The 26,392-nt window shown below is 42.0% G+C and overlaps 7 non-coding genes across 7 annotated transcripts; all 7 read right to left on the bottom strand.

Moving 5' to 3' along the window:
• Window positions 1-653: 653 nt before the first annotated feature.
• On the bottom strand, window positions 654-726 carry TRNAV-CAC (transfer RNA valine (anticodon CAC)). Its single transcript has one exon. It is a non-coding gene; the product is annotated as a tRNA-Val (tRNA).
• Window positions 727-902: 176 nt separating this feature from the next.
• TRNAV-UAC (transfer RNA valine (anticodon UAC)) lies at window positions 903-975 on the bottom strand. Its single transcript has one exon. It is a non-coding gene; the product is annotated as a tRNA-Val (tRNA).
• A 9,314-nt stretch (window positions 976-10,289) lies between these two features.
• TRNAV-CAC (transfer RNA valine (anticodon CAC)) lies at window positions 10,290-10,362 on the bottom strand. Its single transcript has one exon. It is a non-coding gene; the product is annotated as a tRNA-Val (tRNA).
• A 3,451-nt stretch (window positions 10,363-13,813) lies between these two features.
• Window positions 13,814-13,886, bottom strand: TRNAV-AAC (transfer RNA valine (anticodon AAC)). Its single transcript has one exon. It is a non-coding gene; the product is annotated as a tRNA-Val (tRNA).
• Window positions 13,887-14,550: 664 nt separating this feature from the next.
• TRNAV-UAC (transfer RNA valine (anticodon UAC)) lies at window positions 14,551-14,623 on the bottom strand. Its single transcript has one exon. It is a non-coding gene; the product is annotated as a tRNA-Val (tRNA).
• Window positions 14,624-25,450: 10,827 nt separating this feature from the next.
• On the bottom strand, window positions 25,451-25,523 carry TRNAV-CAC (transfer RNA valine (anticodon CAC)). Its single transcript has one exon. It is a non-coding gene; the product is annotated as a tRNA-Val (tRNA).
• A 176-nt stretch (window positions 25,524-25,699) lies between these two features.
• On the bottom strand, window positions 25,700-25,772 carry TRNAV-UAC (transfer RNA valine (anticodon UAC)). The gene has a single exon. It is a non-coding gene; the product is annotated as a tRNA-Val (tRNA).
• Window positions 25,773-26,392: the final 620 nt, after the last annotated feature.

Below are 26,392 nucleotides of genomic sequence, written 5' to 3'. Positions count from 1 at the left end.
AGTTCTCTTGGTGATGGAAGCCAAAATATATTATCAGTTGGCAACAAAAGAAAGAATTTCATGTTACAGGTTGATATCAAATTACTTCCCATCATTCGGCAACAAAGCCAAGAACTTCATATATTGTAGTTTAATTGAGTATTATTTCAACACCAAGAACAAATTGGTTTTACTGGGGATTGAACGCAGGACCTTCTGCGCGTTAAGCAGACGTGATGACCACTACACTATGAAACCTGACGATAAGTTACTGTGTATTGGCTAGCAGAGCAGAATTGTGACTGACGGGGCCTTTTTATTGCTGAAGGAAAGTATTTTTGGTTAATGAAACATTTACAATTATTATTACATATTTTACCAGTTTTATTCCTACAAAGGGATTTTGCTTAAATTGAAGTTTATATTGAATGTGTTACTTTTTTCTCCATAGTTTGGTCTTTTGCTTTTGTATTTATGGGAACTATATATTTTGAAACAAATAGGATTTTTATAATATGGGATTATGTTTTCTGCTAAAATGGTCAATAAAAAAGAAACCCAAAATCGTAGTTCTCTTTGTGATGGAAGCCAAAATGTATTGTCATTTGGCAACGAAACCAAGAATTTCACATATTACAAGTCGATAGGAAATTACTTCAACACCAAAAACGGATTGGTTTCACTGGGGATTGAACCCAGGACCTTCTGCGTGTGAAGCAGACGTGATGACCACTACACTATGAAACCTTTGAAGTTCTGCAAAGTAATGGCAATTAGAGACGAGTTTTGACTGCCAGGGGGAAAAAAAAAAATTCGTAGCTCTGTTGGTGATGGAAGCTAAAACATCCCGTTATTCGGCAACAAAGCCAAGAACTTTATATACTGCAGGTTGATAGGGGATTATTTCAACACCAAGAACACATGGGTTTCACTGGGGATTGAACCCAGGACCTTCTGCGTGTAAAGCAGACGTGATTTCCACTACACTATGAAACCTTTGAAAGCCTGCAAAGTAATGGCAATTAGAGACGAGTTTTGACCGCCAGGGAAAAAAAAAACAAATTCGTAGCTCTGTTGGGGATGGAAGCCAAAACATCCCATCATTCGGCAACAAAGCCAAGAACTTCATATATTGTAGTTTAATTGAGTATTATTTCAACACCAAGAACAGATTGGTTTTACTGGGGATTGAACGCAGTACCTTCTGCGTGTTAAACAGACGTGATGACCACTACTCTGTGAAACCTGATGGAAAGTTACTGTGTATTGGCTAGCAGAGCAGAATTGTGACTGACGGGGCCTTTTTATTGCTGAAGGAAAGTATTTTTGGTTAATGAAACATTTACAATTTTTATTACATATTTTACCAGTTTTATTCCTACAAAGGGATTTTGCTTAAAAGGAAGTTTACATTGAATGTGTTACTTTTTTCCACATAGTTTAGTTGTTTGCTTTTGTATTTAAAGGAACTATATATTTTGAAACAAACAGGATTTTTATAATATGGGATTATGTTTTTTGCTAAAATGGTCAATAAAAAAGAAACCCAAAATCGTAGTTCTCTTGGTGAGGGAAGCCAAAATATATTATCAGTTGGCAACAAAACTAAGAATTTCATATATTACAGGTTGATAGCAAATTACTTCAACAGCGAAAACGGCTTGTTTTTACTGGGGATTGAACCCAGAACCTTCTGCATGTGAAGTAGACGTGATGACCACTCCACTATGAAACCTGTGAAATCCTGAAAAGTAATGGCATTTAGAGACGAGTTTTGACAGCCAGGGGAAAAAAAAAAAATAATTTGTAGTTCTGTTTTTGATGGAAGCCAAAACATACCGTCATTCGGCAACAATGCCGAGAACTTCATATATTGTAGTTGGATAGTGTATGATTTCAAAACTAAGAACAGATTGGTTTCACTGGGATTGAACCCAGGACCTTCTGCGTGTTAAGCAGACGTGATGACTAGAGATGAGCGAACCAGTCCCGGTTCGGCTCGAGGTCGGTTCGCCGAACGGGGGTCCCGTTTGAGTTCGGTTCGTCGAACGTTCGACGAACCGAACTCGAACTGCATAGGAAACAATGACAGGCATTCATAAACACATAAAAACACCTAGAAAACACCCTCAAAGGTGTTCAAAAGGTGACAAACAACTCACAACACAACACAAACACATGGGAAAGTGACAAGGACATATACTCATGCGAAAACAAAACAGCTGGACAAGGAAAAAGAGGAGGACACACAGATATAGGCATGGCACGCCCTTCTGAAATCATGTAAAACACCGCAAGGTTACTCCAAGCGGAGCCTCCCTTTTTTCAAAAAATTGTGCCCCACACACACCCACTCAGTGGCAGCACTTGTGCCCTAGTTGTACACTTCACAGCTAGATTTGCATCAAGCACATTCAAACATACGCCATTGTTATCCGTCCCCAGGATGACACCGGGGTAGGTAGCAAAGTGTTTCCTGATCCCAGCTCTGTTCATCTTGGCTTCTTTTAAAAACACATCAAGCAAGGGTTACTCCAAGCAGAGCCTCTTTTTTTTCCAAAAATTGTGCCCCACACACACCCACCCATTCAGTGGCAGCACTTGTGCCCTAGTTGTACACTTCACAGCTAGATTTGCATCAAGCACATTCAAAAATACGCCATTGTTATCCGTCCCCAGGATGACACCAGGGTAGGTAGCAAAGTCTTTGCTGAACCATGACTTGTTCATCTTGGCTTCTTTTAAAAACACATCAAGCAAGGGTTACTCCAAGCGGAGCCTCCCTTTTTTTCAAAAAATTGTGCCCCACACACACCCACTCAGTGGCAGCACTTGTGCCCTAGTTGTACACTTCACAGCTAGATTTGCATCAAGCACATTCAAAAATACGCCATTGTTATCCGTCCCCAGGAAGACACCGGGGTAGGTAGCAAAGTGTTTCCTGATCCCAGCTCTGTTCATCTTGGCTTCTTTTAAAAACACATCAAGCAAGGGTTACTCCAAGCGGAGCCTCCCTTTTTTCCAAAAATTGTGCCCCACACACACCCACCCATTCAGTGGCAGCACTTGTGCCCTAGTTGTACACTTCACAGCTAGATTTGCATCAAGCACATTCAAAAATACGCCATTGTTATCCGTCCCCAGGATGACACCAGGGTAGGTAGCAAAGTCTTTGATGAACCATGACTTGTTCATCTTGGCTTCTTTTAAAAACACATCAAGCAAGGGTTACTCCAAGCGGAGCCTCCCTTTTTTCCAAAAATTGTGCCCCACACACACCCACCCATTCAGTGGCAGCACTTGTGCCCTAGTTGTACACTTCACAGCTAGATTTGCATCAAGCACATTCAAAAATACGCCATTGTTATCCGTCCCCAGGATGACACCAGGGTAGGTAGCAAAGTCTTTGCTGAACCATGACTTGTTCATCTTGGCTTCTTTTAAAAACACATCAAGCAAGGGTTACTCCAAGCGGAGCCTCCCTTTTTTTCAAAAAATTGTGCCCCACACACACCCACCCATTCAGTGGCAGCACTTGTGCCCTAGTTGTACACTTCACAGCTAGATTTGCATCAAGCACATTCAAAAATACGCCATTGTTATCCATCCCCAGGATAACACCAGGGTAGGTAGCCAAGTCTTTGATGAACCATGACTTGTTCATCTTGGCTTCTTTTAAAAACACATCAAGCAAGGGTTACTCCAAGCAGAGCCTCCCTTTTTTTCCAAAAATTGTGCCCCACACACACCCACCCATTCAGTGGCAGCACTTGTGCCCTAAATGTACACTTCACAGCTAGATTTGCATCAAGCACATTCAAAAATACGCCATTGTTATCCGTCCCCAGGATGACACCAGGGTAGGTAGCAAAGTCTTTGCTGAACCATGACTTGTTCATCTTGGCTTCTTTTAAAAACAATGTAAGCAAGGGTTACTCCAAGCGGAGCCTCCCTTTTTTAAAAAAATTGGGCCACACACACACACACACACCCCATCAGTGGCAGCAGTTGTGCCCTAGTTGCAAACAGGATGTTTTGATTTGCATCAAGCACATTCCAAATCCACAAGCATTTACTCTCCCCAGGATGACACAGGGGTAGTAAATTCCTTCTGGATCCATGACTTGTTCATTTTGATGAACGTCAGTCTGTCCACATTGTCACTGGACAGACGCGTGCGCTTATCTGTCAGCACACACCCAGCAGCACTGAAGACACGTTCAGAGACAACGCTGGCAGCTGGACACGACAAAATCTCCAAGGCGTAACTGGAGAGCTCTGGCCATTTTTCTAGATTTGAAGCCCAAAAGGAGCAAGGCTCCATTTGCAAAGTCATGGCATCGATGTTCATTTGGAGATACTCCTGTATCATCCTCTCCAGCCGTTGACTGTGTCAGACTTGTTGTCTCTGGTGGCCTTACAAAAGAGGGTTTAAAAAAATTATGAAAAGATTCCATAAAATTGCTGTTACCAGCACCAGATACGGTCCTACTGGTATGGGTAGACTGTTGAAGATGACGAGACCGTCCCATGTTTGTCAAGTTACAACTGGGAGATTCACTCCCAGCACCTGCACGGTTGTTTGGCGGAAAAGCCGATCTAAGATCGAGTAACAGCTTCTGCTGATACTCCTGCATACGTGCGTCCCTTTCTATGGCTGGAATTATGTCACAAAATTTGGACTTGTACCGGGGATCTAATAGTGTGGCAAGCCAGTAGTCATCATCACTTCTAATTTTGACAATACGAGGGTCATGTTGGAGGTAGTGCAACAAGAAGGCGCTCATGTGTCTGGCGCAGCCATGCGGACCAAGTCCACACTGTGTTTGTGGCATAGAGGTGCTAACCGTTCTTTCTTCCTCTGACATCTCCCCCCAACCTCTTTCAACTGAAATTTGACCAAGGTCTCCCTCATCTGCTGAGTCTTCTATGTCCATGGACAGTTCGTCCTCCATTTCTTCATGTTCTCCTGCACCTTCCTCAACATCTCGCCTGCTAACATGCGCCCTTGTTGATCCCTGTCCCCCATGGTCCCATGCCTGGCGCCTTGGTGATGATGAACGTCTGGACCTTGGTGATGTTGTTGTGTCTTGCGCATATGAATCCTCCTGTAGTTCATCCTCTTCCTGTTGTCCCACCCCCTGACTCCGAATAGTGTTTAGCGTCTGCTCCAGCATGTAAATGACTGGAATCGTCATGCTGATAATGGCATTGTCAGCGCTAAACATATTCGTCGCCATGTCGAAACTGTGCAGAAGGGTGCATAGGTCCTTGATCTGAGACCACTCCATCAGGGTGATCTGACCCACCTCTGCATCTCGTTGGCCCAGGCTATACGTCATGACGTATTGCACCAGGGCTCGGCGGTGCTGCCACAGTCGCTGTAACATGTGGAGAGTTGAATTCCAGCGTGTCGCCACATCGCATTTCAGGCGATGAACCGGCAGGCCGAAAGACTTCTGGAGCGATGCAAGTCGCTCTTCTGCGGCGCTTGAACGGCGGAAGTGAGCAGACAGTTTTCGTGCCCTGTTCAGAAGGCCATCTAGGCCGGGATAGTGTGTTAAAAATTGCTGCACGACAAGGTTCAACACGTGAGCCATACAAGGTACGTGTGTCACCTTGCCCAGGCGAAGGGCCGCACCCAGGTTTGCAGCATTGTCGCACACGGCCTTACCAGGCTGCAGGTTGAGTGGAGACAACCATTTATTAAACTCGGACCGCAGAGCTGACCACAACTCCTCAGCTGTGTGACTCTTATTACCAAGACATGTCAAGCTAAAGACCGCCTGATGCCGTTGCGCTCTGCTGCCAGTATAGTAATGATGGGTGCGTGATTCCTTCTGCGCAGTGAGAACGCTGGTGGCCTGACCAGGCAGGCTTGGGGCGGAGGTGGAGGACCCAGATGAGGTGAAGGATGCAGAAGCAGTGGCGGAACTTGGACAGACAGAGGATTGACACACAAGTCGTGGGGACGGCAAGACTTGTGCAGCAGACCCTTCACCATCTATCACCATAGTTACCCAGTGCCCAGTCAGCGACATGTAACGTCCCTGTCCATGCTTACTGGTCCAAGTTTCGGTGGTGAAATGCACCCGTTCACACACAGAGTTTCTCAAGGAAGCGGTGATGTTGTGTTCGACATGCTGGTGTAGCGCGGGCACACCTTTCTTAGAGAAGTAGTGGCGACTAGGCATCTGGTACTGGGGCACAGCGACAGACATAAGGTCTCTAAAATCCTGTGTGTCCACTAGGCGGAAAGGCAGCATTTCGGTAGCCAACAGCTTACAGAGGGATAGAGTCAACCTCTTAGCTTTGTCATGGGTCGCAGGAAGTGGCCTTTTATTTGACCACATCTGAGGGACAGAGATCTGGCTGCTGTGTGTAGACGGTGTTGAGTAGGGTGTCCCTGGAAAAATGCAGGTTTGTGAGGAAAGTGCAGGCGGAGACATGATGTTGCCTTCATCCAACGTTGGTGCTATCGATGTCTGAGATTGCTGTACACACTCACTTGTTTCCCCTTCCAAACCAACTGACGACCTACCAAGCAAACTGCCTGTTGCGGTTACAGTGGTGGAAGTTGTGGGTGGAAAAACAGGTGTGACAGCTGTCCCCACAGTCCTAGAAGATGACGAGCGCGCGGATGCCATGGAAGGGGCAGGCGGTGGATGGTTCGCTCCGCTACGCCGCATTGCAGCACGGTGAGCTTCCCACCGGGCCATATGATGTTTATTCATGTGACGATTCATGCAAGAAGTTGTCAAACAGCTGAGGTTTTGACCTCTACTAAGAGAACCATGACAAATTTTACAGATCACATGATTTGGGCGATCTTTTTCTTTGTCAAAAAAGGACCAGGCTAGGCAAGGCTTAGAGGCCATGCGACCTGTTGATCCACCCCGAATAATGCTCAGAGGCAGAGTGGTGGCTGAGGATGCAGTTGTAGACGTGCTACCAGTACTCCGACTCTGTCCAGGAAGGCGCAAGGTAACTTCGTCATCAGTTGCATCCTCCTCCACCACCTCTGTTGACCTCCTCAAGGGCCTGACTGTGGGTTGACAGTAGGTGGGATCTAGAACTTCATCATCAATTGTTGTGTTTGCACTCCCCTCCCACTCAGACCGAACCTCTTCTTGCCCTGACCGAATATTTAAGTTGTCATCCCAATCGGGTATCTGCGTCTCATCTTCATCAGTATGTTCCTCATTGTCTATAACCACAGGTGTTACAGTTTGTGACAAAGGGTCAACATTATGCTCAGAAACTTTGTCCTCACGGCCTGAATCAGAGTCACAAAGGTTCTGGGCATCACTGCAGACCATTTCCTGTTCTGTACTCACTTTAGCTTGGGAGCAGACCTCTGATTCCCAGGCTATAGTGTGACTGAACAGCTCTGCAGACTCAGCCATCTCAGTTCCACAATACTGTGCAGGGCTGATGGAGACTTCAGAGCTGGGAGAAATCAAGTTTGATTGGGATGACAACTCAAAGGACTGGTGTTTTTTGGATGCGGTACTTGAAGTGGCTGAGAGGGCACTTGTTGGACCACTTGAGATCTATTCAAGCATTTTCCTTTTTTGGCTATCATCTACCTTTGTTCCTGTTGTTCGTGTCCGTAAAAAAGGGAGCACATCGGATTGTCCACGGTAAGTAGTAGACATCTTACTTTTGCTGGTAGATGGTCTATCTTCAGCAGATGATAATGGAGCTTTGCCACCTTCCCCACGTACAAAACCTTTTTTGCCTTTTCCACCACGCCTCTTCCCCTTTCCACCAGCATCTGTCATTTTGCCACTCATGTTGATTGCAACAAGATTGTGCACTGAAAATGTGGTAGTAAAAATTGAGAGGTGGTGTAGATTGCAGTAATGGTCTAGCTTTATTAACAGCAGAATAATAAAGAATAAATATCCCTGACAATGCAACTACGGCCCTTAAACTGGCAGCAAAAATTGCTAGTATAATGGCTTAGTTATAATGAGTTGGAGTGTGCAATGCAGGTAGAGGTGCTGCAAATGTCTTTGCACTAGTGGGACTATAGCAAAGTCCAATAGCCACGTTTAGGATGCCACTAGGTACACTGAGTGTTTGCTAGTATAATGGTTTAGTTATAATGAGTTGGAGTGTGCAATGCAGGTAGAGGTGCTGCAAATGTCTTTGCACTAGTGTGACTAGACAAATGTCCAATAGCCACGTTTAGGATGCCACTAGGTACACTGAGTGTTTGCTAGTATAATGGCTTAGTTATAATGAGTTGGAGTGTGCAATGCAGGTAGAGGTGCTGCAAATGTCTTTGCACTAGTGTGACTAGACAAATGTCCAATAGCCACGTTTAGGATGCCACTAGGTACACTGAGTGTTTGCTAGTATAATGGCTTAGTTATAATGAGTTGGAGTGTGCAATGCAGGTAGAGGTGCTGCAAATGTCTTTGCACTAGTGTGACTAGACAAATGTCCAATAGCCACGTTTAGGATGCCACTAGGTACATTGAGTGTTTGCTAGTATAATGGCTTAGTTATGAGTTGGAGTGTGCAATGCAGGTAGAGGTGCTGCAAATGTCTTTGCACTAGTGTGACTAGACAAATGTCCAATAGCCACGTTTAGGATGCCACTAGGTACACTGAGTGTTTGCTAGTATAATGGCTTAGTTATAATGAGTTGGAGTGTGCAATGCAGGTAGAGGTGCTGCAAATGTCTTTGCACTAGTGTGACTAGACAAATGTCCAATAGCCACGTTTAGGATGCCACTAGGTACACTGAGTGTTTGCTAGTATAATGGCTTAGTTATAATGAGTTGGAGTGTGCAATGCAGGTAGAGGTGCTGCAAATGTCTTTGCACTAGTATGACTAGACAAATGTCCAATAGCCACGTTTAGGATGCCACTAGGTACACTGAGTGTTTGCTAGTATAATGGCTTAGTTATAATGAGTTGGAATGTGCAATGCAGGTAGAGGTGCTGCAAATGTCTTTGCACTAGTGTGACTAGACAAATGTCCAATAGCCACGTTTAGGATGCCACTAGGTACACTGAGTGTTTGCTAGTATAATGGCTTAGTTATAATGAGTTGGAGTGTGCAGAGGACAGGAGGGTACAGTGCCAGGATTGTGGGGCTCTGGGTAGAGGAATGGAAGCCTGCCTTTCTATTCCCTCCTAATGGGGAAATGGAGCGACGAAATCCCTGACCTTGGCTACACAGACGCTATCCCTGTTTTCAGGACCTGTCACCTATGGCTCTGACCCTGCCAATGCGAGCCCTTAAAAGGACTGATGGAAAGTGCTATCCCTATGCTGTCCAGCGCTGTGTATGGAGCGCATACAGCTGTATCAGCGATAGGACTCAGGACGGAGCTTCGCAAGTGATGACTGACACCAAGGACGCAGAAGAGATAATGGCGTCCTGGAGGAAAATGTCCGGTTTTATAATGCAGGGACATGTGACATGGACATCCTATCACACATGCCGTTGCTTCTCTGGCTAAAAGTCCACTTAGCTGTGTGTGTGTCTGGGATTGGCTGACATGCTGGCCCGCCCCACAAGACGCGCGCGCTTAGGGAAGGAAGACAAGGATAAAAAAAAAAAAAAAATGGCGATCGCCATTATACAAACAGTAGTGATCTGAAGGCGCTGTTCACGAACACTATACACTGAAATGTCATAATAGTGTGAGTCACAGAGTGACTTACACTATTACAGCGGAAAGCCAGCTAGGAATTAGCTGGTTTTTTGCTGCTAGAACCGTTCTCGAACGTTTCTAGAACTACCGAGCTTTTGCAAAAAAGCTCGAGTTCTAGTTCGATCTAGAACAGGCCCCAAAATCACTCGAGCCTAGAACTGGAGAACCTCGAACCGCAAACCGCGCTCAACTCTAGTGATGACCACTACACTATGAAACCTGACGAAAAGTTACTGTGTATTGGCTAGCAGAGCAGAATTGTGACTGACGGGGCCTTTTTATTGCTGAAGGAAAGTATTTTTGGTTAATGAAACATTTACAATTATTATTACATATTTTACCAGTTTTATTCCTAGAAAGGGATTTTGCTTAAATTGAAGTTTATATTGAATGTTTTACTTTTTTCTCCATAGTTTGGTCTTTTGCTTTTGTATTTATGGGAACTATATATTTTGAAACAAATAGGATTTTTATAACATGGGATTATGTTTTCTGCTAAAATGGTCAATAAAAAAGAAACCCAAAATCGTAGTTCTCTTTGTGATGGAAGCCAAAATGTATTGTCATTTGGCAACGAAACCAAGAATTTCACATATTACAAGTCGATAGGAAATTACTTCAACACCAAAAACAGATTGGTTTCACTGGGGATTGAACCCAGGACCATCTGCGTGTGAAGCAGACGTGATGACCACTACACTATGAAACCTTTGAAATCCTGCAAAGTAATGGCAATTAGAGATGAGTTTTGACCGCCAGGGGAAAACAAACAAATTCGTAGCTCTGTTGGTGATGGAAGCTAAAACATCCCGTTATTTGGCAACAAAGCCAAGAACTTCATATATTGTAGTTTAATTGAGTATTATTTCAACACCAAGAACAAATTGGTTTTACTGGGGATTGAACGCAAGACCATCTGTGTGTTAAGCAGACGTGATGACCACTACTCTATGAAACCTGATGGAAAATTACTGTGTATTGGCTAGCAGAGCAGAATTGTGACTGACGGGGCCTTTTTATTGCTGAAGAAAGTATTTTTTGTTAATGAAACATTTACAATTTTTATTACATATTTTACCAGTTTTATTCCTACAAAGGGATTTTGCTTAAAAGGAAGTTTACATTGAATGTGTTACTTTTTTCCACATAGTTTAGTTGTTTGCTTTTGTATTTAAAGGAACTATATATTTTGAAACAAACAGGATTTTTATAATATGGGATTATGTTTTCTGCTTAAATGGTCAATAAAAAAGAAACCCAAAATCGTAGTTCTCTTGGTAATAAAAGCCAAAATATATTATCAGTTGGCAACAAAACAAAGAATTTCATATGTTACAGGTTGATAGCAAATTTCTTCAAGAGCGAAAACGGCTTGTTTTTACTGGGGATTGAACTCAGGACCTTCTGCGTGTGAAGTAGACGTGATGACGACTCCACTATGAAACTTGTGAAATCCTGCAAAGTAATGGCATTTAGAGACGAGTTTTGACCGCCAGGGGAAAAAAAATAATAATTTGTAGTTCTGTTTGTGATGGAAGCCAAAACATCACGTCATACGGCAACAAAGCCGAGAATTTCATATATTGTAGTTGGATAGCGTATTATTTCAACACTAAGAACAGATTGGTTTCACTGGCGATTGAACCCAGGACTTTCTGCGTGTTAAGCAGACGTGATGACCACTACACTATGAAACCTGACGATAAATTACTGTGTATTGGCTAGCAGAGCAGAATTGTGACTGACGGGGCCTTTTTATTGCTGAAGGAAAGTATTTTTGCTTAATGAAACATTTACAATTATTATTACATATTTTACCAGTTTTATTCCTACAAAGGGATTTTGCTTAAATTGAAGTTTATATTGAATGTGTTACTTTTTTCTCCATAGTTTGGTCTTTTGCTTTTGTATTTATGGGAACTATATATTTTGAAACAAATAGGATTTTTATAATATGGGATTATGTTTTCTGCTAAAATGGTCAATAAAAAAGAAACCCAAAATCGTAGTTCTCTTTGTGATGGAAGCCAAAATGTATTGTCATTTGGCAACGAAACCAAGAATTTCACATATTACAAGTCGATAGGAAATTACTTCAACACCAAAAACAGATTGGTTTCACTGGGGATTGAACGCAGGACCTTCTGCGTGTTAAGCAGACGTGATGACCACTACTCTATGAAACCTGATGGAAAATTACTGTGTATTGGCTAGCAGAGCAGAATTGTGACTGACGGGGCCTTTTTATTGCTGAAGGAAAGTATTTTTGGTTAATGAAACATTTACAATTTTTATTACATATTTTACCAGTTTTATTCCTACAAAGGGATTTTGCTTAAAAGGAAGTTTACATTGAATGTGTTACTTTTTTCCACATAGTTTAGTTGTTTGCTTTTGTATTTAAAGGAACTATATATTTTGAAACAAACAGGATTTTTATAATATGGGATTATGTTTTCTGCTAAAATGGTCAATAAAAAAGAAACCCAAAATCGTAGTTCTCTTGGTGATGGAAGCCAAAATATATTATCAGTTGGCAACAAAACAAAGAATTTCATATGTTACAGGTTGATAGAAAATTACTTCAACAGCGAAAACGGCTAGTTTTTACTGAGGATTGAACCCAGGACCTTCGGCGTGTGAAGTAGACGTGATGACAACTCCACTATGAAACCTGTGAAAACCTGCAAAGTAATGGCATTTAGAAACGAGTTTTGACCGTTAAGCAGACGTGATGACCACTACAATATAAAACCTGACGAAAAGTTACTGTGTATTGGCTAGCAGAGCAGAATTGTGACTGACGGGGCCTTTTTATTGCTGAAGGAAAGTATTTTTGGTTAATGAAACATTTACAATAATTATTACATATTTTACCAGTTGTATTCCTACAAAAGGATTTTGCTTAAATTGAAGTTTATATTGAATGTGTTACTTTTTTCTCCATAGTTTGGTCTTTTGCTTTTGTATTTATGGGAACTATATATTTTGAAACAAATAGGATTTTTATAATATGGGATTATGTTTTCTGCTAAAATGGTCAATAAAAAAGAAACCCAAAATCGTAGTTCTCTTTGTGATGGAAGCCAAAATGTATTGTCATTTGGCAACGAAACCAAGAATTTCACATATTACAAGTCGATAGGAAATTACTTCAACTCCAAAAACAGATTGGTTTCACTGGGGATTGAACCCCGGACCTTCAGCGTGTGAAGCAGACGTGATGACCACTACACTATGAAACCTTTGAAATCCTGCAAAGTAATGGCAATTAGAGACGAGTTTTGACCGCCAGGGGAAAAAAAACAAATTTGTAGCTCTGTTGGTGATGGAAGCTAAAACATCCCGTTATTTGGCAACAAAGCCAAGCACTTCATATATTGTAGTTTAATTGAGTATTATTTTAACACCAAGAACAGATTTGTTTTACTGTGGATTGAACGCAGGACCTTCTGCGTGTTAAGCAGACGTGATGACCACTACTCTATGAAACCTGATGGAAAATTACTGTGTATTGGCTAGCATAGCAGAATTGTCACTGACGGGGCCTTTTTATTGCTGAAGGAAAGTATTTTTTGTTAATGAAACATTTACAAATTTTATTACATATTTTACCAGTTTTATTCCTACAAAGGGATTTTGCTTAAAAGGAAGTTTACATTGAATGTGTTACTTTTTTCCACATAGTTTAGTTGTTTGCTTTTGTATTTAAAGGAACTATATATTTTGAAACAAACAGGATTTTTATAATATGGGATTATGTTTTATGCTAAAATGGTCAATAAAAAAACCCCCAAAATCGTAGTTCTCTTGGTGATAACAGCCAAAATATATTATCAGTTGGCAACAAAACAAAGAATTTCATATGTTACAGGTTGATAGCAAATTACTTCAACAGCGAAAACGGCTTGTTTTTACTGGGGATTGAACCCAGGACCTTCTGCGTGTGTAGTAGACGTGATGACGACTCCACTATGAAACCTGTGAAATCCTGCAAAGTAATGGCATTTAGAGACGAGTTTTGACCGCCAGGGGAAAAAAAATAATAATTTGTAGTTCTGTTTGTGATGGAAGCCAAAACATCCCATCATACGGCAACAAAGCCAAGAACTTCATATATTGTAGTTGGATAGCGTATTATTTCAACATTAAGAACAGATTGGTTTCACTGGGGATTGAACCCAGGACCTTCTGCGTGTTAAGCAGACGTGATGACCACTACACTATGAAACCTGACAATAAGTTACTGTGTATTGGCTAGCAGAGCAGAATTGTGACTTACGGGGCCTTTTTATTGCTGAAGGAAAGTATTTTTGGTTAATGAAACATTTACAATTATTATTACATATTTTACCAGTTTTATTCCTACAAAGGGATTTTGCTTAAATTGAAGTTTATATTGAATGTGTTACTTTTTTCTCCATAGTTTGGTCTTTTGCTTTTGTATTTATGGGAACTATATATTTTGAAACAAATAGGATTTTTGTAATATGGGATTATGTTTTCTGCTAAAATGTTCAATAAAAAAGAAACCCAAAATCGTAGTTCTCCTTGTGATGGAAGCCAAAATGTATTGTCATTTCGACACGAAACCAAGAATTTCACATATTACAAGTCGATAGGAAATTACTTCAACACCAAAAACAGATTGGTTTCACTGGGGATTGAACCCAGGACCTTCTGCGTGTGAAGCAGACATGATGACCACTACACTATGAAACCTTTGAAATCCTGCAAAGTAATGGCAATTAGAGACGAGTTTTGACCGCCAGGGGAAAAAAAACAAATTCGTAGCTCTGTTGGTAATGGAAGCTAAAACATCCAGTTATTCGGCAACAAAGCCAAGAACTTTATATACTGCAGGTTGAAAGGGGATTATTTCAACACAAGAACACATGGGTTTCACTGGGGATTGAACCCAGGACCTTCTGCATGTAAAGCAGATGTGATTTCCACTACACTATGAAACCTTTGAAAGCCTGCAAAGTAATGGCAATTAGAGATGAGTTTTGACCGCCAGGGAAAAAAAAAACAAATTTGTAGCTCTGTTGGGGATGGAAGCCAAAACATCCCATCATTCGGCAACAAAGCCAAGAACTTCATATATTGTAGTTGGATAGCGTATTATTTCAACACTAAGAACAGATTGGTTTCACTGGGGATTGAACCCAGGACTAGAGATGAGCGAACCGGTCGCGGTTCGGCTCGAGTCGGTTCGCCGAACGGGGGTCCCGTTCGAGTTCGGTTCGTCGAACGTTCGACGAACCGAACTCGAACAAATAGGCTATAATGGGAGGCAATCACAAACACATAAAAATGCATTATAAATGTACACAAACAGTTAATAAACATTGCCATAACACTTACCGGTCCCCGCGATCCCTCCTGTACTCTGTCTCCTGCCGCTATTCCATCCGATGATCGCTGAATCCTCCCCGTGACCAGCACTGCCAGCAGAAATGCAGGACCTATCATGACGTCAAAATAGCCATGTGACCAGTCACGTGGCTATTATCTCATTGGCTACAGACTGGTCACATGACTATGACGCGTCATGTAGGACCTGCGAGTGCATCTCTCCGGTACACGGTGCACATATGTGTATCGCCGTGTACCGGCGACATGCTCTAGCACACGGTCGACTCCCCATTCCATTAGGGACCGGCTGACACAGCCGGTCATTAACGGAGATCACCGTTGCCATAGCAACGCAGTTAGCGGTGACGTCACCGCTAACCGCGGCTCCGAGAGCACCGTTGCTATGGTAACGCGTCTGTCAGTGTTACCACTGTTACCGCTGACAGCCAGCACTGATCACTCACGGAGTGAAGGCTGCACGCTTCTTCCCGATTGTAGTGAGGATTGTAGTGAGGATGAGGTTTCTCAGCCCCAAGTGATGAGCTGGGTAAACTCATCCTCACTACAATCGTCACTACTACTACACTAGTGAGGATTGTAGTGAGGATGAGGTTGCTCAGCCCCAAGTGATGAGCTGGGTAAACTCATCCTCACTACAATCGTCACTACTACTACACTAGTGAGGATTGTAGTGAGGATGAGGTTCCTCAGCCCCAAGTGATGAGCTGGGTAAACTCATCCTCACTACAATCGTCACTACTACTACACTAGTGAGGATTGTAGTGAGGATGAGGTTCCTCAGCCCCAAGTGATGAGCTGGGTAAACTCATCCTCACTACAATCGTCACTACTACTACACTAGTGAGGATTGTAGTGAGGATGAGGTTCCTCAGCCCCAAGTGATGAGCTGGTGAACCTCATCCTCACTACAATCGTCACTACCACTACACTAGAAAGAAAGAAGACAGAAGAGCAGGATCATGGAGGGCTGACAGGGGGTAATAAAGATGGAGTCTCTAATGTGTCTGTGTATTTATTTCTATTAAAGTATTTTTTTCTCTGTGTGGTGTTTTTTTTTAACCCTTTATTGGAGATTCTTAATGGCCGGGTCAAACGTGCCTGACATTAAGAATCTCTGGCTTAATACTGGCTAGTAAAACAAAGCCAGTATTAACTCATGATTACCCAACAAGCCACCCGGCTTCAGGGCTGTTGGAAGAGTTGGATACAGCGCCAGATGATGGCGCATCTAAGAGAGCGCCATTTTCTGGGACGATTGCGGACTGAAATTCGCAGCAGAGGCGCCCAGAAACCTCGGGCTAACCTGTGCTGCGGATTCCAATCCCCAGCTGCCTAGTTGTACCCGGCTGGACACAAAAAATGGGGCGAAGCCAACGTCATTTGTTTTTTAATTATTTCATGAAATAAGTGAAATAATTAAAAAAAACGGGCTTCCCTATATTTTTGGTTCCCAGCCGGGTACAAATAGGCAACTGGGGGTTGGAGGCAGCCCGTGGCTGCCTGCTGTACCTGGCTAGCATACAAAAATATGGCGAAGCCCACGTCATTTTTTTGCTGGGCAAAAAAATTCTGCATACAGTCCTGGATGGAGTACGCTGAGCCTTGTAGTTCTGCAGCTGCTGTCTGCTCTTCTCCATACAGACACACAGCAGCTGCAGAACTACAAGGCTCAGCATACTCCATCCAGGACTGTATGCAGAAGTTTTTTGCCCCCTGAAAAAATTATGTGGGCTTCGCCATATTTTTGTATGCTAGCCAGGTACAGCAGGCAGGTACGGCTGCCCCCAACCCCCAGTTGCCTATTTGTACCCGGCTGGGAACCAAAAATAAAGGGAAGCCCTTTTTTTATTATTTCATGAATTTCATTAAATAATTAGAAAACAAATGACGTAGGCTTCGCCCCATTTTTGTGTCCAGCCAGGTACAACTAGGCAGCTGGGGATTGGAATCCGCAGCACATTTTCCATTGCCAGTGAAGGTAACACCAAGCAGTGGGGGTTAGCAGCCAGTAGCTGCTTGGATTACCCTTACCTAGCAATACAAAAAATGCAGCGGGAGCCCATATATATTTTTTTTAATTATTTATTTAATTAACTAAAAACAAAATGGGCTTCCCTGTATTTTGATTGCTGGACATCACAGTGCTGTAAAAATAAATTTTTAAAAAAATGACGTAGCGCTCCGCGGTATTTTTGATTCTCAGCGCAGATAAAGCAGACAGCTATGGGTTGCCACCCCAGTCTGCCTGCCGTTACCTTGGTTGGCAATCAAAATACAGGGAAGCCCATTAATTTTTTCTATTTAAAAAATAGTTAAAAAAAAAAATGACGTTGGGTCCCCCCATTTTTGATAGCCAGCTAGGGTAAAGCAGACGGCTGTAGCCTGAAAACCACAGCTGGCAGCTTTACCGTGGTTGGGGATCCAATGTGGAGGTCCCCTCAGGCTCTTTTTTATAATTATTTTATAAATATTAATAATTACACAATAAAAGTAGGGTCCCCCCCAAATTGGATCACCAGCCAAGGTAAAGCGGACAGCTGTGGTCTGGTATTCTCAGGGTGGGAAGGTACATAGTTATTGGGCTTTCACAGCCTAAAAATAGCAGGCCGCAGGCACCCCAGACGTGGCGCATCCACTAGATGCGCCAATCCTGGCGCTTCACCCCAGCTCATCCCGTGCCCTGGTGCAGTGGCAAACGGGGTAATAAATCGGGTTGATACTAGCTGTAAAGTCACCTGAGATCAAGCCCAGCAGTTTGTGATGTTATGGCGTCTATTAGATACCCAACATCATAAACTGTCAGTACTAACAAAAAAAAAAAATCGACAAAAGAAATTTACTTGAAAAAACAGTCCCCAAAACATTTCCTCTTTCACCAATTTATTGTAAGAAAAAAAATAAAGGGGTCCCACGATGACTCTGGACCGTCTAGAATATTGGGGGGAGACACTCAGGGAACGTATCCCCCATTTTCTAGGAGTGCGGACCCTTCTTGTGAGGAGTGTGGGTGCAATGAATCTGCACTCACTCTCCCCGGGTCCACAGCAGCAGAGTCCATGTCGTAATGGTTGCTACCAAAGCTGCAATGCCCTGCTCATGAGGTAAGGGCATGCCTAATCAGGAGAACTACTGTAGAGGAAGCTCTGCTCACTGGTATATAGGTGCTCAGAGGTAATAATAGATAAAATTAGTGAGTAGCCTCGGCACTCTAAATCTCCCAGACTAAGTCAGTAAGTCACAACGGATAGAAATGCAAAATCACTCTTTATTGGTCCGTATTAAGAAAAAAAAAATTTTCATAAGCATATATGTTTTTGTCCAAAACAAGTTACAAATGACGTTTCGGCCTGAGCCTTCGTCAGATTGGACTTATCTGCATGTAATCATGAAAAATGACAATAATCAGTATCACATAAGAGTGAGAGAACAATAACATAAACTCGAACAATGTAGAGGTACAATTGGGATGTAGCAAAAAAATTGCAACACAGCAAGAAATGAAACACATGATACAAATGTCATAATACAGTACAAGGACAATATAGTAATGAGAAATATGGGGTCAGAGTAGGCTTAGACAGCTCTGGTATGAAAAAGATGTCAATCATAAAGTAACATGTGCAATAGGTGTAGAGCTACAGTATGCATGGCAGAGCTAATGGGTAGACCGATTATAGAAAAAGAACGGAGAAAAAGTGGAGAAAAAGTGGAGAAAAAATGGATAAAAAGTGGAGAAAAAGTGAAGAAAAAGTGGAGAAAAAGTGGAGAAAAAAATGGATAAAAAGTGGAGAAAAAAATGGAGAAAAAGTGGAGAAAAAGTGGAGAAAAAGTGGAGAAAAAGTGGAGAAAAAGTGGAGCACCCTTTGGTGCCTTTCATGTGGCACTAAGGGGTGCTTAGCTTTGTATTTAGCCAAAAAAATGAAAACAAAATGACGTAGGGTTCCCCCTAGTTTTGTAGCCAGCTAGGGTAAAGCAGACGGCTGCAGCCTGCAGGCCACAGCTGCCAACCTCACCTTGGCTGGTAATCCAAAACTGAAGGCACCCCACGCTGTTATTTTAAATTAAATAAATAATTAAAAAAAAAAACACGTAAGGGGCCCCCAAAATTGGATCACCAGCCAAGGTAAAGCAGACAGCTGAGGCCTGATATTCTCAGACTAGGGAGGTCCATGGTTATTGGACTCTCCCCAGCCTAAAAATAGCAGGCCGCAGCCTCCCCAGAAGTGGCGCATCCATTAGATTCGCCAATCCTGGTGCTTCGCCCCAGCTCATCCCGCGCCCTGGTGCGGTGGCAAACGGGGTAATATATGGGGTTAATACCAGATGTGTAATGTCACCTGGCATTAAGCCCTGGGGTTGGTGAGGTCAGGCGTCTATCAGATACCCGACATCACCAACCCAGTCAGTAATAAAAAAAAATAGACGACAAACACATTTTTATTTGAAAAAACACTCCCCAAAACATTCCCTCTTTAACCAATTTATTAGAATGAAAAACAAATCCAGGTCTGGTGTAATCCAAGGGGTTGCCATGACGATCCACACTGTCCCAGTTAATGAAGAGCAGGATGTTCCCCATTGGCTGGGAGAGCAGTGCAGTGACCTGAGCTAACATCAATGGGTCAGCCCAGGTCACTGCAGGGGATGACAAGTGCTGCTGTCAGCGAGGTACATTACCTGCGCTGATCTCCAGCACACTGACAGCCCCTGTCACTGAGTTCAATGACCGCCGCCTGCACAGCCAAGAATCGCGAGAGGCCCGTGACGTCACCGCTAGTCAGTCTCGGGTCGGAAGCGAGAGAAGGTGATGTGACAAGCGGCGGCCATGAAGGACAGTGACAGCGCTGAGGTCGGGATGGCGGGACTTCATCACCGCAGGCAGGGCCGGCTCCAGGTTTTTGTGGGCCCCGGGCGGAAGAGTCCCAGTGGACCCAATAAACACGCAGACACACACACATTCACAGATACATACACGTACATATACATATTTAAAGACAAACTCACAAAAATACATATAAACAGACAAATCTATACAGTCATATACACTGACATACATAGATACACATCATACATGCATACATACAGAGACACACAATGCTATGCTGCATACATACATACATACAGACACACACATACTGCTCTGCATGCATACATACATATAGACAGACACACACACACTGCTCTGCTGCATACATACATACAGACACACACACACACACTGCTCTGCTGCATACATACATACAGACAGACACGCATACTGCTCTGCTGCATACATACATGCATACATACAAACAGACACGCATACTGCTCTTCTGCATACATACATACATACATACAGAAAGACACGCATACTGCTCTGCATGCATACATACAGACACACATACTGCTCTGCTGCATACATACATGCATACATACAGACAGTCACGCATATTGCTCTGCTGCATATATATATACATACATACAGACACGCATACTACTCTGCTACATATATACATACATACATAAACACGCATACTGCTCTGCTGCATATATACATACATACAGACACGCATACTACTCTGCTGCATATATACATACATACATACAGACACGCATACTACTCTGCTACATATATACATACATACATAGACACGCATACTGCTCTGCTGCATATATACATACATACATATAGACACGCATACTGCTCTGCTGCATATATACATACATACATACAGACACGTATACTGCTCTGCTGCATACATACATGCATACATACAGACACGCATACTGCTCTGCTGCATACATATATGCATGCATACAGACACGCATACTGCTCTGCTGCATACATACATGCATACATACAGACAGACACGCATATTGCTCTGCTGCATATATATATATACATACATACAGACACGCATACTACTCTGCTACATATATACATACATATATACAGACACGCATACTGCTCTGCTGCATATATATATACATGCACGCATACTGCTCTGCTACATTTATACATACATACAGACACGTATACTGCTCTGCTGCATACATACATGCATACATACAGACAGACACGCATATTGCTCTGCTGCATATATATATACATACAGACACGCATACTACTCTGCTGCATATATACATACATACACGCATACTGCTCTGCTGCATATATACATACATACATACATACAGACATGCATACTGCTCTGCTACATATATACATACATACAGACACGTATACTGCTCTGCTGCATACATACATGCATACATATAGACAGACACGCATACTACTCTGCTACATATATACATACATACATACAGACACGCATACTGCTCTGCTGCATATATACATACATACACGTATACTGCTCTGCTGCATATATACATACATACAGACACGCATACTGCTCTTCTGCATACATACATACATACATACAGACACATATACTACTCTGCTGCATACATACATACATACATACAGACACGCATACTGCTCTGCTGCATATATACATACATACACGCATACTGCTCTGCTGCATATATACATACATACATACAGACACGCATACTGCTCTGCTGCATATATACATACATACATACAGACACGCATACTGCTCTGCTGCATATATACATACATACATACAGACACGTATACCGCTCTGCTGCATACATACATGCATACATACAGACACGCATATTGCTCTGCTGCATATATACATACATACACGTATACTGCTCTGCTGCATATATATATACATACAGACACGCATACTACTCTGCTACATATATACATACATACAGACACGTATACTGCTCTGCTGCATACATACATGAATACATACAGACAGACACGCATATTGCTCTGCTGCATATATATATACATACATACAGACACGCATACTACTCTGCTACATATATACATACATACATACATACAGACACGCATACTGCTCTGCTGCATATATACATACATACAGACACGCATACTGCTCTGCTGCATATATACATACATACATACAGACACGCATACTGCTCTGCTGCATACATACATGCATACATACAGACAGACACGCATATTGCTCTGCTGCATATATATATACATACAGACACGCATACTACTCTGCTACATATATACATACATACAGACACGTATACTGCTCTGCTGCATACATACATACATGCATACATACAGACAGACACGCATATTGCCCACACACGCGGCTCCGGGGGCCACACACACGGCTCTGCGGGGCCCACACACGCAAGGGGGGACAGGGAGGGGCGGGGAGGGAGTGATGTCCCACATACTGATCAGGTCACGGTGCAGATGGGGCCCACATAGCGCCGGAGGGAAGCGATGTGCTGGGGGTCGCTGGCTGGCACTGTGACTCCTTCATCTGTGCGACCGAGCAGGACGCCGGGTGGTAGCTCCGCCCACAGATGATGCTCAATGCAGGAGAACACAGTGAACGCTGTGGCCTGCGGGCCTTAAAGGGCCGGCAGCCACAGTTTCCAGTGCCAAGGACTGCTGCCCCCGGGCCGACCGCAGGTAAGCCGAGCAGGACTGTGTGTGTGTGTGTGTGTGTGTGTATACGTGTGTACGTGTGTACATGCCGCGGGCAGGAGGGGGCGGAGCGAGCTGAGCGGGGAAGTGTGGGCTTCCTGCACGTAACTAGGATAAACATCGGGTTACTAACCAAAGCGCTTTGGTTGGATACCCGATGTATATCTTGGTTACCAGCCTGTGGCAGGCTGCCAGCGATGGCTCCTGCACACTATAGCTGTAAAAAGCCCTGCTTTTTGCTGCTATAACCGTTCTCGAACGTATCTAGAACTATCGAGCTTTTGCAAAAAGCTCGAGTTCTAGTTCGATCTCGAACAGCCCCCAAAATCACTCGAGCCTAGAACTGGAGAACCTCGAACTGCGCTCAACTCTACCCAGGACCTTCTGCGTGTTAAGCAGAAATGATGACCACTACACTATGAAACCTGACAAAAAGTTACTGTGTATTGGCTAGCAGAGCAGAATTGTGACTGACGGGGCCTTTTTATTGCTGAAGGAAAGTATTTTTGGTTAATGAAACATTTACAATTATTATTACATATTTTACCAGTTTTATTCCTACAAAGGGATTTTGCTTAAATTGAAGTTTATATTGAATGTGTTACTTTTTTCTCCATAGTTTGGACTTTTGCTTTTGTATTTATGGGAACTATATATTTTGAAACAAATAGGATTTTTATAATATGGGATTATGTTTTCTCCTAAAATGGTCAATAAAAAAGAAACCCAAAATCGTAGTTCTCTTTGTGATGGAAGCCAAAATGTATTGTCATTTGGCAACGAAACCAAGAATTTCACATATTACAAGTCGATAGGAAATTACTTCAACACCAAAAACAGATTGGTTTCACTGGGGATTGAACCCATGACCTTCTGCAAGTGAAGCAGACGTGATGACTACTACACTATGAAACCTTTGAAATCCTGCAAAGTAATGGCAATTAGAGTCGAGTTTTGACCGCCAGGGGAAAAAAAACAAATTCGTAGCTCTGTTGGTGATGGAAGCTAAAACATCCCGTTATTCGGCAACAAAGCCAATAACTTTATATACTGCAGGTTGATAGGGGATTATTTCAAGACCAAGAACACATGGGTTTCCCTGGGGATTGAACTCAGGACCTTCTGCGTGTTAAGCAGACGTGATGACCACTACTCTATGAAACCTGATGGAAAGTTACTGTGTATTGGCTAGCAGAGCAGAATTGTTACTGACGGGGCCTTTTTATTGCTGAAGGAAAGTATTTTTGGTTAATGAAACATTTACAATTTTTATTACATATTTTACCAGTTTTATTCCTACAAAGGGATTTTGCTTAAAAGGAAGTTTACATTGAATGTGTTACTTTTTTCCACATAGTTTAGTTGTTTGATTTTGTATTTAAAGGAACTATATATTTTGAAGCAAACAGGATTTTTATAATATGGGATTATGTTTTCTGCTAAAATGGTCAATAAAAAAGAAACCCAAAATCGTAGTTCTCTTGGTGATGGAAGCCAAAATATATTATCAGTTGGCAACAAAAGAAAGAATTTCATATGTTACAGGTTATTAGCAAATTACTTCCCATCATTCGGCAACAAAGCCAAGAACTTCTTATATTGTAGTTTAATTGAGTATTGTTTTAACACCAAGAACAGATTGGTTTAACTGGGGATTGAACGCAGGTCCTTCTGCGTGTTAAGCGGACTTGATGACCACTAGTCTATGAAACCTGATGGAAAGTTACTGTGTATTGGCTAGCAGAGCAGAATTGTGACTGACGGGGCCTTTTTATTGCTGAAGGAAAGTATTTTTTGTTAATGAAACATTTACAATTTTTATTACAAATTTTACCAGTTTTATTCCTACAAAGGGATTTTGCTTTAAAGGAAGTTTACATTGAATGTGTTACTTTTTTCCACATAGTTTAGTTGTTTGCTTTTGTATTTAAAGGAACTATATATTTTGAAACAAACAGGATTTTTATAATATGGGATTATGTTTTCTGCTAAAATGGTCAATAAAAAAGAAACCCAAAATCATAGTTCTCTTGGGGATAAAAGCCAAAATATATTATCAGTTGGCAACAAAACAAAGAATTTCATATGTTACAGGTTGATAGCAAATTACTTCAACAGTGAAAACGGCTTGTTTTTACTGGGGATTGAAAACAGGACCTTCTGCGTGTGAAGTAGACGTGATGACGACTTCACTATGAAACCTGTAAAATCCTGCAAAGTAATGGCATTTAGAGACGAGTTTTGACCACCAGGGGAAAAAAAATAATAATTTGTAGTTCTGTTTGTGATGGAAGCCAAAACATCCCGTCATACGGCAACAAAGCCGAGAACTTCATATATTGTAGTTGGATAGCGTATTATTTCAACACTAAGAACAGATTGGTTTCACTGGGGATTGAAGCCAGGACCTTCTGCGTGTTAAGCAGAAGTGATGACCACTACACTATGAAACCTGACGATAAGTTGCTGTGAATTGGCTAGCAGAGCAGAATTGTGACTGACGGGGCCTTTTTATTGCTGAAGGAAAGTATTTTTGGTTAATGAAACATTTACAATTATTATTACACATTTTACCAGTTTTATTCCTACAAAGCGATTTTGCTTAAATTGAAGTTTATATTGAATGTGTTACTTTTTTTTCCATAGTTTGGTCTTTTGCTTTTGTATTTATGGGAACTAAATATTTTGAAACAAATAGGATTTTTATAATATGGGATTATGTTTTCTGCTAAAATGGTCAATAAAAAAGAAACCCAAAATCGTAGTTCTCTTTGTGATGGAAGCCAAAATGTATTGTCATTTGGCAACGAAACCAAGAATTTCACATATTACAAGTCGATAGGAAATTACTTCAACACCAAAAACAGATTGGTTTCACTGGGGATTGAACCCAGGACCTTCTGCGTGTGAAGCAGATGTGATGACCACTACACTATGAAACCTTTGAAATCCTGCAAAGTAATGGCAATTAGAGACGAGTTTTGACCGCCAGGGGAAAAAAACCAAATTCGTAGCTCTGTTGGTGATGGAAGCTAAAACATCCCGTTATTCAGCAACAAAGCCAAGAACTTTATATACTGCAGGTTGATAGGGGATTATTTCAACACCAAGAACACATGGGTTTCACTGGGGATTGAACCCAGGACCTTCTGCGTGTAAAGCAGATGTGATTTCCACTACACTATGAAACCTTTGAAAGAACGCAAAGTAATGGCAATTAGAGACGAGTTTTGACCGCCAGGGAAAAAAAAAACAAATTCGTAGCTCTGTTGGGGATGGAAGCCAAAACATCCCATCATTCGGCAACAAAGCCATGAACTTCATATATTGTAGTTTAATCGAGTATTATTTCAACACCAAGAACAGATTGGTTTTACTCGGGATTGAACGCAGGACCTTCTGCGTGTTAAGCAGACGTGATGACCACTACTCTATGAAACCTGATGGAAAGTTACTGTGTATTGGCTAGCAGAGCAGAATTGTGACTGACGGGGCCTTTTTATTGCTGAAGGAAAGTATTTTTGGTTAATGTAACATTTACAATTTTTATTACATATTTTACCAGTTTTATTCCTACAAAGGGATTTTGCTTAAAAGGAAGTTTACATTGAATGTGTTACTTTTTTCCACATAGTTTAGTTGTTTGCTTTTGTATTTAAAGGAACTATATATTTTGAAACAAACATGATTTTTATAATATGGGATTATGTTTTCTGCTAAAATGGTCAATAAAAAAGAAACCCAAAATCGTAGTTCTCTTGGTGATGGAAGCCAAAATATATTATCAGTTGGCAACAAAACAAAGAATTTT

This window comes from Anomaloglossus baeobatrachus, chromosome 2, assembly GCF_048569485.1.
Source record: "Anomaloglossus baeobatrachus isolate aAnoBae1 chromosome 2, aAnoBae1.hap1, whole genome shotgun sequence".
Lineage (NCBI taxonomy): Eukaryota > Metazoa > Chordata > Amphibia > Anura > Aromobatidae > Anomaloglossus > Anomaloglossus baeobatrachus.
The sequence above is the reverse complement of the archived record's forward strand: the minus strand, read 5'-3'. Positions and strand labels throughout refer to the sequence as shown.